Source organism: Babylonia areolata, chromosome 21, assembly GCF_041734735.1.
Source record: "Babylonia areolata isolate BAREFJ2019XMU chromosome 21, ASM4173473v1, whole genome shotgun sequence".
Taxonomy (NCBI): Eukaryota; Metazoa; Mollusca; class Gastropoda; order Neogastropoda; family Buccinidae; genus Babylonia; species Babylonia areolata.
The window spans coordinates 20,039,395-20,052,814 of record NC_134896.1 but is presented as its reverse complement, the minus strand read 5'-3'; the positions used below and the strand labels follow the sequence as shown (position 1 = coordinate 20,052,814).

At 42.5% G+C, this 13,420-nt stretch overlaps 4 non-coding genes across 4 annotated transcripts; 1 reads left to right on the top strand and 3 right to left on the bottom strand.

Moving 5' to 3' along the window:
* Window positions 1-828: 828 nt before the first annotated feature.
* Trnaa-agc (transfer RNA alanine (anticodon AGC)) lies at window positions 829-901 on the bottom strand. The gene has a single exon. It is a non-coding gene; the product is annotated as a tRNA-Ala (tRNA).
* Window positions 902-1,454: 553 nt separating this feature from the next.
* Trnaa-agc (transfer RNA alanine (anticodon AGC)) lies at window positions 1,455-1,527 on the bottom strand. The gene has a single exon. It is a non-coding gene; the product is annotated as a tRNA-Ala (tRNA).
* A 611-nt stretch (window positions 1,528-2,138) lies between these two features.
* Window positions 2,139-2,211, bottom strand: Trnaa-agc (transfer RNA alanine (anticodon AGC)). Its single transcript has one exon. It is a non-coding gene; the product is annotated as a tRNA-Ala (tRNA).
* Window positions 2,212-2,472: 261 nt separating this feature from the next.
* Trnaa-agc (transfer RNA alanine (anticodon AGC)) lies at window positions 2,473-2,545 on the top strand. The gene has a single exon. It is a non-coding gene; the product is annotated as a tRNA-Ala (tRNA).
* The last annotated feature ends 10,875 nt before the right edge of the window (window positions 2,546-13,420 follow it).

The following is a 13,420-nucleotide window of genomic DNA, read 5'->3' as shown; positions in this document are numbered from 1 at the left end:
TGTGTCTTCATGTTTTACATCTATTTGCTTATTTATCTTCTTTTTTTTTTCTTTTCTTTTTTTTTTCTTTTTTTTACATTATAGTTATTATTTATTTATTTATTTGTGTAAGCTTATCTATCATTTATTCACCTTTTTTTTCCCCCAAGGCCTGACTAAGCGCGTTGGGTTACGCTGTTGGTCAGGCATCTGCTTGGCAGATGTGGTGTAGCGTATATGGATTTGTCCGAACGCAGTGACGCCTCCTTGAGCTACTGAAACTGAAACTGTTTGTGTTGTCTCTTTCATAGTAATGCCAGCGGAAATGGAATCTCAGTGAGTTTTGTGCAAATCTTATTTTTCTTTCTGACATCGTTCTTTATGACATCCGAGTGATTTGAAAGTAAAAAAAAAAAAATAAAAAAAAAGAAGAAGAATTTCTACATTCACTTTAACATTTTTAGAATTATTGTTTGATCTGGTAACAATATTTTTCTAAGTTATGATTGGAGCAAGCTACACTGAGTCGTCTTCAGCCCGTCAAACACTGAGATAACTCGGACATTCTCCTTACATACATACGCCTGTAAACGGAATAAACCCTTCGACTTTTCAGATACCCCATATTTCCCAACTCCCTCCCTCTTTCTATGCTATTTTGAATTATAGCGTATTTGTATTATGTAGGCCTACATTCGTTTATTTGCTCAGTTTGTTTGTTTTGTTGTTCAGTGTTTTTTCAGGACACTGGCAAACGTTTACCACCCCTTGTTTTATTCTGTGTCATGTTCGGTTACCGCTCGACAACACAGCATTGAAAAAAAACCCACTTAAACCCACACAAAAAACTGGAGATGCGGGGTATCGATCCCCGTACCTCTCACATGCTAAGCGAGCGCTCTACCACTTGAGCTACATCCCCTACTTGCTGTGTAGGCGTTGTGTGCAAAGACGTCGGTGACTATCTACAACCTTCACCTTGACCAGAGAAGACTTGTTCACCGTCTGTCCGGTTTGCGTTTTAGCATTCTTACATCGATATAGATAGATGCTTTACTACAGTAATGCAAGTAGAAAACGAGTTTGACTGAAGTTAAGTTTATAAAAATTTCATTGTTTTAAAAAACAAATTGTTTCTATGTTATGTTTTGTTTTCTTTTTGTGATATCGTTCTTTCAAATATTTTTAGAATTAAAATATTCGGCATTTCTGCATTCATTTTAACATTTGTGAAATAGTTATAAAATCGTACACACTCACACACACACACACACACACACACACACTGTGACACACAGATTGTTCAGATCCAATTTATCCTTTAATTCACTGCTTTTTATATTTATTTAGGAATATAACTTTCAGAGTCTTTGTATTTTCTTTTTAAAGACAGGGGAGTTCAATTCCAAAACAATTTCCTATATTATTCTGTTACTGTGACATGACAGCAAAAAAAAAAAAAAAAAAAAAAAAAATGGAGATGCGGGGTATCGATCCCCGTACCTCTCACATGCTAAGCGAGCGCTCTACCACTTGAGCTACATCCCCTCATGACTGTGTAGGCGTTGTTTGTGAAGACGTCGGTGACTGTTGCCGACAATCGTCAGTCATCTTCAATGACCAGAGAAGACTGCAGACATTTGACGGCTGTTTGCGTTTTCTTTTGTTTCGATAAATGTTTCGTGGTGCCAGCAGATTTCGAACTCCACAGAATTTGTTGTTGTTGGGTCGTTTTCATTTTGGGTTTTGTTTTTTGTTTTTGGGGCGGGGGTTGTTGTTTTTTGTTTTGTTTTTGTTATTTTGTGATATCGTTCTCAATTCGGTTAATATATGTATTTTGAATGTGCAAAACTGATGCATTTCCAGAACCACTTCTCCCCTCTCTTTTTCTTTCTTTTTTTTTTTTTTTTTTTTTTTTTCATTTCTTTTTTTTTTTCCATTTCTTTATTTTATTTTATTTTTCTTCCTTTTCTAATACATAAATTCTTTTTTCGTTTTTGTTTCAGTTGATGTACTCTTCTCAGCGGGACTCAGTGAGCCTAGGAGTTTTATCTACCTGTTTTTCCAATATCGTTTGGTTATACCGTTCGCCTGCAACACAGCCCCCAACCCACACACACACACAAGCGCGCGCGCGCGCATACAAAAAAAAAAAATTCTGGAGATGCGGGGTATCGATCCCCGTACCTCTCACATGCTAAGCGAGCGCTCTACCACTTGAGCTACATCCCCACCGTGATATCAACTCGAACTGAGCACACACTTCGGTGACTACAACCTTCACCTTGTCAACGTGGCACGATCGTTTGGCCATTTACAGGCCTTTGCTGTTTAAATCCTCTCCTGTAGGACGTCCGTCAGTCTCTTGAATGTCAGATTTTTGTATTGATGAAGAATATTCAGATTTCTGTAGAGGCGAAGAGTTTCGCAAAATCGTGAAGTTCAACGCAAACGCTAGCGCTACAGCGATTATTTTTCACCGGAATAACGGAAGGGGATGTAGCTCAAGTGGTAGAGCGCTCGCTTAGCATGTGAGAGGTACGGGGATCGATACCCCGCATCTCCATTTTTTTTTTTTTTTTTTTTTTTTTTCAATAGATACACGATCTTTTACACCACTTGAGTCGGTGCTTTTTTTTTTCTTTTTTTTTTTTTTGACTCGATACCACAATTTGTATCAAAATGTATTGATTTATGTGTATTTAATAGCCGTAGCAGGACGGGAACACTTACATGTTCAACTTGATAGCTATCGACCTTTGGTGTTTCCCTGATTTCGTTACTTGAACGGTTTACGCAAAATAAACCGCGCGCACACACACACACACACACACAGTACACACACACACACCGTCTGCACTCACACACACACGCTCACACACACAACACGCACACACACACACACACTGACACACACACACACTCAGTGGCCGGCACTTCCTCTATGTCAGAGTGTGTCTGTGTGTGACTGTCAAAATCATGTGATATTTACGACGAACTGTTTGCTTGTGGTTACTATTTTAAATTGAAGTGATGCATTTGTGACTGAAAAAGAAAACGTATTATTCATCAAGTTATTACAATGCAAATAAAGTAAGATAATCAAGTTGATTAGCAAATACATTTTAGACAGGTCTCCGCCGAGTCAGTGTAGCAACACGATGTTAATATCATTGCTTTCGTCTTGTTGAAACGGTTCATCTGAATTCATCTTCTGAAAAAAATTTTTTTTTTGTTTTTTGTTTGTTTTTTTCTGTCTTTTTCTGCCCCATCATCTGCACTGTTTCAGTGGCCGCGTACGTTACTCCCATGCCGCCCACGACTGATTCCTCCATACACGGCGGCCACACCCGGGTTCGTCCGTCACAGCCTGCTGGAACTTCCAGCGTCAGTCGGCAGTCCGCATGGAACCATCCGCGATGTTAGGTCGCCGGGAGGCCACACACCAGAGGAGACCCTGCACTGCTGCTGAGTCACTGTTCGGTCAGTGGTGTTCAGTGGTACCTGTTCTGATTTAACGTACTTAGGACACCACCTACTAAGCCCCCCTACTAAAGACAATAACTGGCTTAGCCGCGGAGCCAGACTGAGTGAGCGCCCCTCCCAGAGTGGAGACCGCCACCACGTCGGTCCCTCAAACAACAGCCCCCCATGAATCTGCCGACACTGAAGACATTGACAGGACTCACCCCAAGCACCGGGAATTTGAGGGGCATCGAAACTGAGGTCACCATGAGAACAGGGCATGAAAGGCCACCGAGACTTTGAGACTGTTTTGTTTATATTGATGATGATGAAGGAGGAGGAGGATGATGTTGCTGTGGAGGTCCATTTTGGTTTGGGACTGCGTGACAAGTCTGTACTCAAAGCTTCCTGCCATAATGATCTCCCGACGTTAACCAGGCCCGAGAGATACAGACACTTGCGTGTTGGTCAGGTAATTAGAGCAACACTCGACTGTGTGGTCCCAGTCTCCCCATTTAAGCCCACCTGAGCACACTCAACTCTGGGTAGGAGCCGGCCACGGACCGAAATTTTTTTTTTTTTTTTTTAAAGCAGCAAAAAAATGATTTATTTAAAAGCAGCAAATGATCGTATGGGTTGTTTTTTAGAGGGTGGGGGAAGGGTGGGGCTTCCATCTCGGTCAAAATACGAGGCTGTTCGGAAACATTACTGTTATTTTGTCCGTTGCGCGACCACCAAGAATTCATTGTGTGTAGGCAAACTGAAAACAACAACAACAAAAAACTTTTGACAATGTTACTGATACTGGCTGACAGTGACACTGGCTGACATTTTCTAAACGTAAAAAAAAAAAAAAAAACGCGCGCGCGCGCGCGCGCGCACACACACACACACACACACACACACACACACTCTCTCTCTCTCTCACTCACTGAATCAAGGGAAGCAATTTATACGATTTGCCAGATCAGATTGACTTCCTATTAAGCCCCTTGGTTCACTTGGTCAAGTGTGTGTGTAGTGTGTGTGTGTTTGTGTGTAAGAGATAAAATTAATGTGTGTGCCTGTTTATGGGTTACGCCGATTTATATACCTTCTGGGGCTTTTTTTGTTGGGCTTTTTTGTTTGTTTGGTGTTGGGGTTTTTTTGTTGTTGTTTTTTTTAAAGAGGGATGGGGCGGGGGTGGGGGGGTATCATTTTTTTTTAACCTCCACCTGGAAATAACAAACGACGACCCGTCAGCAAAGGCATTGATTAATCATCACCTTCTGCTCTCACCATGACTAAAGTAATGTGCGTCTGTCCCCACTATCTTGAAGTAGAAACTTTCCGTGTTCAGCTGCCGTCCACTCTCAACATAGTCCCGATTCACTCAGCACGAACTTAAGTATGTACTGTAGGCTACACTGACATCCCCTTTCTTATGCTTCGGTTGTCAGCGAAAAGAACAAGCAATTTTGGGTGACAGAGTGATGCAGACCACCTCTTAAAATCAAGCTGTGAGCTCACATCTCTTGGTCATACCTTCAACCTGCGAATGCATCGCAAACTTAGTGCAAGATCGATCTTGATTGATGAACTGCACCCAGCCAACCACTGATTTATTCCAACCACTGTCCTCTATCATAAGATTCAATGTATCTGCTTTTTTGCTTTTTTTTTTCAAATGATGTAGACCTAGCCGTCTAAAGTTCTACTCGACTGCCAGCCAGTGCCGAGAAAACAATGGATTCACATGTGAGTGACCTGTCTGTGCGTTTCATCTTCTTCCAACCCCCGAACCCCAACCCCTCGCATCTTTTTGTCTCCCTTGTGAGGTCACTTGAGTTTCGTTATAAAAGCGCGGAGCGCCGCAATTAAAGAATCTTTTTAAAACTGTCTCAATGTCCAGAGTTTGATTTATTACTATATACTATTGATTCTCAGTGTTATCTTGCCCAGGTCTGTATTCACAACACAGGCCGGATTGGTAGTTTAGCAGAGAAAAGGATTCCGCGGATTGATCCGAATCATTCACCGTATCTTGAAAAGCCGAGCTGACCAAGGCAAGGTCGTGTCCGTGTCACACAGTACCCACGTTTATGTAAAGGTGGCGGTTAACTTAATAAGGTCGTTAACTCCCGCTGTGACCACGTGACGACACTGAGGGGAAGCGTTGACGTGTGTAGTTTGAAGTTCAATGTTATCGTTAGTTTGTAAATGCTGAAATCTGCCCATGTCTCAAACGAACGGCAGATTAAAAACGGTATGCACTTATACAAACCTGCACTGACTGGCCATTTAACTGAGAGTATACCTAATTCTGACAGATTTTGACTGACGAGGGATATCAACTTGACAAATGATACCTATAAAGATAACCTGAAATGGTACTTTTCACGAACAATCATATTGCCGCACGTACGTTTCTGACGTGCTTATGGACTGACCAAGTTGTTAATCCGCCAACACAGCAAAATATCTTTCACAAACGATGTGCTTATCTTTGAAGCGTTCATCATGTATGAGTAAAGAAATATGCCCTTGGGTAGAAAATGATTGTTTTAATTATGTGAATTATTGTCCCTTGTGTCGACACGTCGTCTGTGGCCTCATTACAAGACCTTACACAGCCAAGCAGGACACAATGCTTATTAAACCCTCGCTTCCGCGTCAAAGATATTTTCCTTGTGAAGTAAAATATAGAATTCTTCAGTCGCTGTGATTCGCCAGTATACTTTACTTCACTGATTACTTCAGTACTGAACAAAACCAGACCCACTATCAGTTGAATGTCTCACACACCTGTTTTCGTCACTGATGATATTGGACGGAAGATAAACCATTCAACACACGCACACGCACGCGTTCTCTTCTCTGTCTCTGTCTCTGTCTCTCTCTCAGTGTCACTCTCTCTTGCTCTATATGTCTTATCAATCTGTCAGTGTGTGTATCTATCTTTCACCCACACGCATTTTACACACACACACACACACACACACACACACACACACACACACTGTGACGCACGCACGCACGCACACACACTATATCACTCACACACTCACTCACTCACACACACACACTCATACATACACACTCAGAACAACATCTGCTACTTCTGATCAAGTAGCAACAGCTGCGATATTATGATGCATGGATCATGTAAAACATGATGAATGTTTGGGGATGCGTCAATCTTCACACCACTTCACTTTCCCCGTACACCGCATTGTCAATGTTGGATAATCCAGCATAATTACTTGTATGCTGCACAGAAATATTGTCCTCGCTAATGCACGCAGGTTCATAACTATTCCATTAGTTAATTCACAACATTGTCTGATTGTGTGAATTGTCCTGGTTATATATCGAAGTTTTAAACAGGCAATAGGCTACTATACATACGATTTTCACTCAGACCGATGGTTTAAGGTTGTTGTTTTTTTTTCCCCCAGGAAGTCTGTCTTCAGTGAACACAATTTTTCAAAATCTTAAGCGTTTGACGGAGAGAATGCGCGCATTTTAATGGGCTGTTTAAGAAGTTTTCAAGATACGAGTAAGCCTTCAACGTTTGACAGAGAGAATATGCGTATTTTGACGGACTTTTGAAGACATTTTCAGACCTTTTCATTTTATAAATACTTTATTGTGATTTGTTGGAAGAGAGCGCTAGTTGTTTCCACTTTTTTTTTTTCAAGGGCATAAAGCTGTCCTGGCTGAATAGTCCAGGCTGTGCGATGACTCGGATGTTGGTTCATTATGATTTAGAATATGCGCAAAATAAATCATTGCTGTGTCGTGTGTATATGTGGACTATGTCAAACTCGTCAGTTATGCATATTGTATTGCATTGCATTGTATCGATTTCTATTACATTCGACTGCTCTTTTATCACCCCAGATTCCTCTGTGAGAAATTAGGGCTGCTTTTCCCAGGGAGAGCGCGTCGCTACAGTAGGAGGCTCCCCCGACCCCCCCCCCCCCCCCCCTCCCCCCCCCCCTCCCCCCGCCCCCTTTTTTTCTCTTTTTTTTCGGCCTGCAAGTGTATTTGTTTTGACTATTCTAAAGAATTTGCAAGGGACAACCGTTTCGTTGCCATGGGTACTTTTACGTGCGCTAAGTGCATGCTGGACATGGGACCTCGGTTTATTGTCTCATCCGAATGACTCAGGCTAGTGTCCAGACCACCATGATCTAGTGGAAGGGGAGAAAATACAGGCGAGAGTGGGAAATGTCGTTCTGAAATGGCATTTAATCAGTATCAATAAGAAATGATTCTGTTACGTTTAAAGCCCAGGAGCACTGTCAACAGTTGTGCACACACACAAAAAACCCAAACAAAAGAAACAACAATAGAGCATTCACACATAGAAAGCAAAATGAAGGGCACGGAAGATGAAATTTAATGTGAACATTTCTGCACTGTGTATTTCTGGTGGACGCCGGCATTACATGCGCGAAAACATCTGGCCTGGCGCGAACCTGACGGTGGAGAGCCCCTCACTGTGCATTGATAGGTAAACCGTACTCGAAAGTCATAGATAGCAGATCACCCAGTTAAACCCAAAAGGCCAACACAGACTGACTGATTGATGATCCCATACGTGTCGCTGCAAAACAGTTGTCGCAAACTTCCTTCTCAGCCCATAGACTCAAGCCTTGAAGCATGTTCGGTATGAATCTACTCATGATGGTTGTGTGCCAACGTGTTTCAATATCATAAACTTATCAGCAAACATATGTACCAACTGGGGAATGACCTTGAAGTGAGGGCGGAGAGGTTAGTCAAAACGAGCACGGAACGTGGGCTTTGACACTAGTGACTCGTTAAATACTTCTGTTTCCAGGGATGTCCGCTGTTCGGTAGTACTCGTATCAGCTCTGGGTCTGTAACTTGCGCTTGACGAACCCTTCGGTACCCCCTGCTGCATGGTTTAAAAGACCAGGTACAGATAATAATATTTATTAAAGTTTGGGGTGGAGCAGTTTCAGTCAAAGTGCTATGATCAACTTTCTGGTCATGTTTCTTTTCTTTCTTGTTAATACCACCAGGGTTTTGTGGTACCGGCAGATTGATTTTTTTCCATAATATCCACATGCACTCTCTCTCTCTCTCTCACACACACACACACACACACACACACACACACACACAAACCGGAGTGTCATCAGCCCGCGCTAATTCCTTCTGTCTGTTTTGGTTACGGTTGTTCGGTGGAAATCAATTGTATTCCTGTCCGTGTCGCGACACCCAGCCTACTGTGCTTTACGTGATCACTGGATGACTTTATGAACTGACTGCAGGCGAGGCCAAAGGCTCAGCTATCTGTTGTTTTGTTCAACACTTTTCTTAAGTTGTGGTCTGTACACAAAGGCGTCTGACTGACACATATTGGACTATTTTTAATGACTCCTCCATTTTTATTCCAGTATTCCAGTATAGAGCTGTTGTTGTTGTCTGAGTGTGTTTACTTCTGTCACGGAATTTTCTTTCTTTGCTCAGCATTCTTGTGGGGCTGCCGTTTGCAAAATCGTGTCAGAACAGCCTGGGGGGGGGGGGGGGGGGGGTTGCAGACAGGCCAGATGCTATTCACCTCTGCGGTGAGGAGTGGGATATGGGAGCAGAGGAGGGGGGAGGGGGGTTAAAAAATTTGAAACATAAGTTGCTGATGAAAAAGAGCTTTCTTAATATAAAAGAACGAGCTTAATGTTGTGAGCTGATACGAACTCTGTAGATTTCAGTTTTCGTTATTCTAACACTATTGACCTGCAACTGAGAACATTTGAATTATAAACGCAAAGACAGCTTGTGATACAAACAGCAGATGTTTGAGTTATTTGTAAGTAAAAGCGCTTCCCCGTTTCTGGTACCTTGACGCTCAGGTCTGTCGTCCTCATTTGTCACTACAGGGATGTACAGGGAATGGTCACCACAACCTTGTTGTCAGTTCAACCTTGACGTGTTGGACAAGCCGCTGTTCACGCAGTCACAGACTGAACACGGCACCTTGTCGTATAGGAGTCTAGAATTCTAGACTGTTTCTCATCCCGTTTCGTGAAAGGGTCATTTTCTGTCAAAATGTCATGTGTATGGATGTCAACATCGGAAAATAGGCATAAATGTTCGTCAGGTACTCACTGCAGCGTGGGGGAAAAAAAGTTAATAGTAGCCTACAGAGAATAGGTTGAATATGCACATTTCGCCGAGGCATATTGTAGGCCTATTTTATTGAATGCAGTAATTTGTTTGTTTGTTGTTGTTTTTTTACGCATCGAAATATTTGATATAACGAGTCTTATACACTGAGAGGGTGCATCTGTTGAATCATATTCCCGACTGTTTAACAACCGAGTGATTAGCGGGACGAAATTCTAATCAGAAAGGGGTGAATGCGGGCGGGTTTGAATCCTGGCAGCAAAGCCTGTATTTTTGATTCAGGGTGGAGATTTTCCCGTTAGAATATCCTGTAAAGCATGTCAGTGCAATGGGTTATGAAATAATAATAATTTTAAAAAAGTATCATAGAGATTCCGAAGTATGTCTGCTAAAACACAACATTAAACAAACAAAACAGTTCGAAACCTGCTACACACATAAAGTAGACATACACATAGTAGACATAAGAGTATGCACAAGAGCAAGAGTGTTTTGCGGCCCATGAAAGCAGAAGAATACAGGCCAATATGCTGTCACTCTGCACGATATGAAAACGACACCGTGTGAAAACAGTACGACGCGCTTGCATGAGACACTCCAAATGCAATTCTTCGCACGCATCTTCTCATGAGGTAGACCTCTAATAAGCGCCAACCAACACATAGTCTCCAGTTTCGTTTTATCAGTTGAAGGATGCGTCATCGCCCAACCCAGCGAAACAGAGGGGGTTTTTTGTTTGTTTGTTGTTTTTTTTCTGCCCCGTCATCTGCACCGTTTCACTGGCATTACTCCCACGCCGCTTATTTATATTCCCCCATACACGGCCACACCCGGGTTTGTCCGTCGTAGTTCCAGCGTCGGCAGTCCACAGGGAACCATCGATGTTAGGTCGCCAGGAGGCCACACACCAGTGGAGACCCTGCACTGCTGCTGAGTCACTTCGGTGGTGTTCAGTGGTGCCTGTTCTGTTTTAACGTACTTAGGACACCACCTACTAACCCCCCTACTAACGACAATAATGGCTTAAACAGAGTTAACACGGCGATCGTCAGAGCCACAACCTTCGGAGTATTAAAGCTTTGGCAATGACGTCACAGCGCTGTCTAGTTACACTGGCCTTTTTTCAACAGGTGTGGGGGAAGGGGGAGAGATCGACTGGTTGATGTGAGGTGGAGGTGGTGATAGTATATTATCTCAGTCAATTCATGACAAAACCAGGTTGTATAACAACACACTGACCCATAAAGTACTAGGTCGTTAACCTCCAGTCATCACTAGTGAGGTCACTGACTGGGTGAGTCAGGTAACTGTGTCACCAGTGTCAGCCGGGTGATTAGGCGTCTCACCGATGATTGCAGACGGAGATACTGAAATACGTCGTAACTGAAGAAGTCTCAAACCAGTCCACTGTCACTAGCAGTTGTATTGGAGTTTAACGACCTATTGGCGCCCACACCCTTAAGGTCAAGTTTGTTCGGTTGGAGTTGTTTACAAGTCACTTGGAAGTGGAAGGTGCGTTCATATATACGCAATGAGACCGGCAGACAGGCAGGTAGGCAGGCGCGCACACACACACACACACACACACACACACACACACACACACACACACACACACACACGTTCATATGTACACACTTACATTTCATACATACATACAGACATACGCACGTACAGACAGACATACAGACAGATGAGTCGATGGATGGACGAACGCAAAGACAGCCGGTCAAAGAGATAATGACAGAGAACCAGCAGAGCCTGCAGATACGTTCAGCCTGCAGATCAAAAAGTGGTTTCTTTGGTAATAAATGAAAATAATCCCGTTCTCACAGAAAGCTCAACAAACAATCTTTTTTTTTCTTTTCTTTAAAAAAAGATCAATTAATCATTGAAATAATCAAACTGCTGCTGAATGGTCTTGCTGTTCCCACTCACTGAAAACACAATACATCAATTTTTGGCTAGCTGCCAACTGCCACACCACCCACCCTCCCTTCCCCCCCCAAAATAATCTCTGCAGTTTTTACTGAAAGTTTGTGGATGAACTGTTTAATGCGATTAAGTAATTAAATAACACACACACACACATACACACACACACATGTATACATACATACACAGAGAGAGACAGAGAGAATATGAGCACATTACAGATATATATAACGTTAACCAAACAGGCATAAAAATAGCGAAAATCGGTGTTATATTTATTATATGTACACACACACACATACGCACACACACACACTCGCACACACACACACATATGTATATATACACACACGTGTGTGTGTGTGTGTGTGATGCGCAAGGTTGCAGAGGTGGCCCTTGTCATAAAGTGTTGCACCACTCAAAAGCTGGGCAATGAACATCGAGAAAAATGCAGATTTTATTTTTATTTTCATTCTCTGACTTGATTTTATTTAATTCTATTCTAATCCTTTTTTTTTTCTCCTCCCCCCCCCCCCCCCCCCCCCCCCCCCCTTTTTTTTTTTTTTTTTTTTTTTTTTTTTTTTTAAATCGCTGAAACACTTTTAAATTCAAATTGGAGACAAGTTGGTTATCACTGTTTTCTCTCCCCCCCCCCCCTTCGCTCCCCGCTAGATTCATGAATTAACATTTGTTCCTGTTCATTTTCTTATAATCTAGAAAACTAGTTTGTGCGCCCACCTCCCCCCGCCCCCCTCCCCTCCCCTCCTCTCTCTCGCTCTCTCTCTGTCACGATGATTTTTTTTTTTTTTTTTTTTTTCAATGAGACTAATCATCACAGAGCGCTGATAAGATGAACGAGTGTCATTAGTGAATGCGAACTGTACTAAGGTTGATGTTTATCGCATGAATAGTCATGACCGCTGATGACAAAACCTTTGTGAAAATTAATGTTGATGGTTTTTCTTACGAGCTGATGACTGTCTTGAATATATCATGTGCATCTGTACTCTCTCGGGCACGAACGCGTGCACGCACGCACGCATGCATGCATGCACTCTGCACGTGCAGACCGTCATAAACTGGTTGAATAATTGATGGGGTTAATGGAGGAATGAGGAGTTGGAAAGCTGACGGAGGATGGTGGGTGGAGGTCTAAGGGTGGAGGGTGGGGGTGTGGGGGAGCTTCCTGGGTCATCAATAAACAGCATTTCCCTTTTTGTGTAATTAGGATTTTGTTGTTGTTGTTGTGTGTGTGTGTGTGTGTGTGTCCGTCTGACTATCTGTCTGTGTCTTTCAATATGTGTAAGTGAGTGTGTACATGTTTCTATTGTGTGTATGTGTATATACGTGTGTTTATACGCATGCATGTGTGTATTGTGTGTTTGCCTGTGTGTGCGTGTAAGTGTGTGTGTGTGTGTGTCGGGTATGTGTGTGTGTGTTGTAAATGAACAGTGTATCACGGTGTGTGTGTGTGTGTGTGTGTGTGCCCTCCTGATGGGCTTGATGGCTTTCTAAACCGCCTCAGTGAGTTTCTTTAGAACGATCATGCATTGTGTGAAACAATCGGTATTACGGCGGGGACATGCATAATTCACCGTGTCACAGAGAGAGAGTGAGAGAGACACAGAGAGAGAGAGAGAGAAAGAAGAAAAAAAAAACCATGTATGTGCGGCAAATAAATGACTGATGGTGTAAATCGATTGTTTTGTGTCCTGTAAGCCCCGCGTTTGGCTACATTCAGATCTGCAGTGTATACAGCGATATATATATATATATATATATATATATATATATATATATATATATATATATACAGACAGACAGATACATAGATACGTAGATACATAGAGATAAATGTGTGTGTGTATGCGCGCGTGCACGCTAGCACATTCGAGCGTGTGTC